Here is a 5,367-nt window from a genome sequence, read left to right as displayed (position 1 = left end):
AAACAGGACAACCTATGTGCTATCTCAAGTCTTTTGAAATCATTTGATAGCTTGAATCTTGCCTTGAAAATCTTGTTTAACAGCCATTTTTTTTTATTTTTATTTATTTATTTTTTTTATTCAGCAAAGATGTGTTGAATTGATCAAAAGTGACAATAAAGATAGTGTTTTATTAATCAAAGAATCATGAAAAAAATGCATCATGGTTTCCACAAAAATATGAAGCAGTACAATAATAATAATCCGAAATAATAATAATAAATGTTTCTTGAGCATCAAATCATCATATCAGAATGATTTCTGAAGGATCATGTGACACTGAAGACTGGAGTAATGATGCTGAAAATTCAGCTTTGATCACAGGAATAAATTACATTTTAAAATATATTCAAATATAAAACAGCTCTTTTAAATTGTAATAATATTTCACAATATTACTGTTTTTACTGTATTTTTGATCAAATATAATGCAGTCTTGATGAGCATAAGAGACTTATGCTGATTTATAAACCCAAACTTTTGAATAAATAACTCTTTTTCTGTTCTATGGAAGAAAGGAACTATATTTTACACTTTTGTAATCCATTTATTATCTATCTATCTATCATTCATGTTTTCTTGATCCTTCAACATAATCTGTGTTTTTCCATGAAATTCATTCATTATCTGCTTTCGTATCATGGTAACACTTCCTTTCTTTATGTCTCGTCCTCTCTTCTGCTTTCCTCTCTTCACCTTCAGTGCTTTAAAAATAAACAGTCTTTCTTATTATTTAGAAATAGCATGACATCTTGGCAAGCCATGCGGATAGTTCCTAGTTATTCCTGTGTTTCTGTTTGTGCAGCTGCGATGGACACATGTGACGTCACTTGGCTGAGCGAGAAAGGCACAGGGCCGCTCCGAGAACAAACGCTGATTAATGTGGATTAAACAACGGCTGACATTAAAAACACCAACGGAAAGACAAGCTAGACGAGGTGGTGAAACACCCTTCATTGTATCTGTAGTGGCAAGCAAGATGCAGAGAGTTTCTGACAGGTGCTTTTACATTTATTTACCTCACAATCTTCATGTGCTAAACTTGAATGCATTGTGCATCATTGTTCACATTTAAGTACAGTGAAACTGTGCAGACAACAAAAAATAACAACACAAATAAAAACAAGAAATTAAAATATAGCAGATAAGCTGCAAAACAAAAGCAATGAATATGTATGTCAAAAAATGCAAAATTATTATAGCAAGTAATTTGAATGAATATGAAATTATACAAATTAAATGTAAATTAGAGACATTCTATAAGCGAGTGCAGAATTATTTCCATGTAGCTTATTTATGTGTTTCACTACCATATATAACAAATGTGTGTTTAACTCACTGTATTTAAAACTTTAACTATTTCTGTATGACCGTAACCTCAAAATTAAGTTACATGCACATTAACCTCTGCATTTTAACGTCATTACATCTGCAACCTTGTTACAAAGGAAAACCAGTAACTGCAAGGGGTGATCATTTACAATGGCCCTAGCTACCAAAAGATAAACTGCAAAACTTTTACAATGGTTTGTGAAAGTGTTTGCATATTTGTTTTTCTGTTAGATAATTAGGTCAAATTATGTAGACTATCATCCTTAATTGTATTGTGGCACATGCAGAGTATTGTGGGTAGGGGAACATCATATGAGATTTACTGAAACTGATTAAAACATAAACCAGGCCAACTCTCTCGCTTCTTCTTCATCTGACACTCTGAACGCAAACTGCATCTTTGTGATTTCCATTCAAAGATCTTGCCCTGTAGGTGACAACTGTGCATGTCTAATTATCTCCTCTTTATCCTGATTGTTATTTTGGCCAAACGACTGAGTATGTCTGCATTGTCTAGTATCTCTGCACTATTATCTTCCATCAGCCGTAATGGGAGCCACAGAGGAATTTCTTATGCACAAAGACTCATTTCCAGGGCCGTGGCTCTTAACAAGGCACACATTTTAACCAGTTTCCCATTCAATCAGCCATGATCAAAGACAAAAGCAGCCCAACACACTGCCCTCACATAGTAATTACAGTACGAACACAAATGAGTCCAATACTTTTAATGATGGACGAGATTTAATTGATTTATTGGCAGGAGCAGTTTAGAGTTTACGCAAGGATCTCATCTCCTGTGTTTTTCAGTGGAATCTTGACACAAGATAAGGATATTTTTTGTCCCATACACTGATTATTGCTAAGTGTGTCATGTCTCCTATTTGGACTTTTATGTTTAGTTAGTTTTAGACTTGCATGTTTAGCCTGTTCTGTTCCTGTTTCTAGTTTTGTAGTTTTTTTTTTTTGTTTTTTTTTGGTTCCCCTCATTTCTCCCTGATCATTTGGACTTGTGTCTAGTCTTGTTATCCCCTGTGTATTTAAGCCCCAGTCTTTGTTATGTTAGTTGTTCTGTAACAAGGGAGGGCAAGGAAGGCAGACAGAGGTGTGGAACTAAGTGCAGGCGTAAGCTTATTAAACAAAACAAAAAGGGAACACAAGGAGCCTGAAAACAAGAGGACAAAAAAAAAACAAAAAAACAAGGATCCACCAAAAACAACTGACTAACTAAGATAGGGGCCTGGGGCCTAAATACAAAGGAGATAACAAGATTAACTAGACACAGGTGCAGATAATCAGGGAGAAATGAGGGGAACCAAAAGAACTATAAAAGAATATAAAACTAGATACAGGAAACTTGGAATTGCTGAGACCACCAGACTTGGGACCACTGAACTTGGAAGCACTGAGACCATCAGACTTGGGACCACTGAACTTGGAAGCGCTGAGACCACCAGACTTGGGACCACCCGACCTAGAAGCACTGAGACCATCGGACTTGGAAGCTCCGGACTTGGGACCACCGGACTTGAAAGCACTGAGACCATCGGACTTGGAAGCAACGGACTTGGTACCACTGGAACTTGGAAGTGCTGAGACCACCAGACTTGGAATTGCTGAGACCATTGGACTTGGGACCACTGGATTTGGAAGCACTGAGACCATCGAATTGGGACCACCAGACTTGGTAGCGCTGAGACCATCGGACTTGGGACCACTAGACTTGGAAGCAATGAGACCACCGGACTTTGGATTACCAGACTTGAAAGCACTGAGACCATCAGACTTGGGACCACTGGACTTGGAAGCACTGAGACCATCGGACTTGGGACCACCAGACTTGGAAGTGCTGAGACCATTGGGCTTGGGACCACTGGACTTGGAAGTGCTGAGACCATCAGACTTGGGACCACCGGACTTGGAAGCACAGAGACCATCGGACTTGGGACCACTGGACTTGGAAGTGCTGAGATCATCGGACTTGGGACTACCAGATTTGGAAGCGCTGAGACCATTGGACTTGGGACCACCGTACTTGGAAGTGCTGAGTCCATCAGACTTGGGACCACCAGACTTGGAATCGCTGAGACCATCGGACTTGGGACCACTAGACTTGGAAGCAATGAGACCACCGGACTTGGGACCACCAGACTTGGAAGTGCTCAAACCACTGGACTTGGGACCACCAGACTTGGAAATGCTGAGACCATTAGACTTGGAAGCATTGAGACCATCAGACTTGGGACAACCAGACTTGGAAATGCTGAAACCACCAGACTTGGAAGCACTGAGACAATCAGACTTGGAAGTGCCGGACTTGGGACCACCAGACTTGGAAGTGCTGAGACCACTGGGCTTGGGAAGATCTGTGCTGGACACCGCCACTTCAGGCACGAGGAAACAGGAACAGAGTAGGAGAAAATGCAAACTAAACAAAAAAGTCCAAATGGGAGCATGATAAAGTGTGTCTAATATTTTTTTAAACTATTTTTTAATTGTGTACATGCAGGAAGATGAAGCGAGCAGACTCTTTTGACTTGGACCAGAGAGCAACCACCTAGTAACCACCCAGAACACCCTATCAACCACATAGCAAAGTGGTAAAACGACTCAGGACACCTTAGCAACAGCATAGCAACACCCTTGACAACCTCTAACAACACCAGTCATGGTGAGTTTTGCACGGGCAAACCACTGTGCACTATTCATATTTTTTTTGTCCGAAAATGTACAAATCTAGTTTAAATATAGTGCTGTACTAGAATTATTTATATAATAATATAACATTTATTAATATTTTGAATTAGCTTTTATTTATTATATTTTTAGTTTTTGAATTTAGTGTAAGTTTTGTTTAGTGCTTTTTTCATTCTTAGTACATGACATTGTACTATACAGGAGGACAACATTTATATTTTGTTATTATATACTCAACTAGGCTTACTGCTTTCTTGAGCACATCAAATACTTTGTGTTATAAGATGCCTTTTCTAATCATTTTTTTAATAGAAAGAGCACCACCTTTATTGAGCTGTTCTCTTAAAGTTCTCTTAAATGGACTCTAGACTGGCATTTACTTCTCTATCTCTCTCCCTTAATCTCGTACCCTCCCTCTTTTCATCTCCAGCTCCGCCTCTATCAGTAATCTTACTTTCTCAGAAGCTTCTCTTTTCACAAACATAAGAGAGGGAAAAAATCAATTTAGGCATGAGCAGCTTCCGGACTCCATTAATAAATGACGGAAGTGCAGTGCCTTAAAGCCTTGATTTTAGTTTGACCTCTAAATCGAATGCATTATGCATCATACTATTTAAATGATCCCCCACTTCTAGATTTGACGATAACGCTAGTGTACAAACTAGATTTGCATTTCTGTGTAAATCAAATACTGCATCATTTTTCTTTCGGCTGTTAATGAAAATCAACAAAATGTGATGCTGACTTTGTAGTGCATTTAAGATGAAATGTGTCTTTTCTGTTTTCATACAGGTTTCCTAAACACCCCCTGCATCTAAAATTGGCCAGTCAAACCGATAATGTGGCTGTGTCGCTCTGGTCTGCAACAAGTAACTACACACATCTTATTTAATGATGCATGAATAGTTAAATAGATGCAAGAAAGAAAAGGCCAATCACAGTTCAGTATGCAAATATTACAATTACATCATTGCATCAGTTACATCTTTTAAAATATAATTTATCCCTGTGATGCAAAGCTGAATTTTCAGCATCATAACTCCAGTCTTCAGTGTCACATGATCCTTCAGAAATAATTCTAATATGCTGATTTGATGCTCAAGAAACTATTATTATCAATGCTGAAAACAGTTGTGCTTCTTAAGATGTTTGCGGAAACCGTGATTAATTTTTTTTTAGAATTCTTTGATCAATAGGTTACCCAAGAACAGCATTTATTTATTTTCAGAAGTTATTAATTTCAGAAGTATACTGAGGGTTTGAAGTTCAGAACAAACTCTAACCAGAATGTGTGAGGTA

The 5,367-nt window shown here is 38.0% G+C and overlaps 1 long non-coding RNA gene across 1 annotated transcript; it reads left to right on the top strand.

Moving 5' to 3' along the window:
• The first annotated feature begins 853 nt into the window (after positions 1 to 853).
• Positions 854 to 4,963, top strand: LOC127509549 (uncharacterized). The gene is made up of 3 exons (XR_007929274.1): positions 854 to 1,038; positions 3,881 to 4,042; positions 4,861 to 4,963. It is a non-coding gene; the product is annotated as an uncharacterized LOC127509549 (long non-coding RNA).
• Positions 4,964 to 5,367: the final 404 nt, after the last annotated feature.

Source organism: Ctenopharyngodon idella, chromosome 3 (genome assembly GCF_019924925.1).
Source record: "Ctenopharyngodon idella isolate HZGC_01 chromosome 3, HZGC01, whole genome shotgun sequence".
NCBI classification, from domain to species: domain Eukaryota; kingdom Metazoa; phylum Chordata; class Actinopteri; order Cypriniformes; family Xenocyprididae; genus Ctenopharyngodon; species Ctenopharyngodon idella.
Note: the sequence above shows the minus strand (reverse complement) of the source record. Positions and strands in the feature narration are given on the sequence as shown.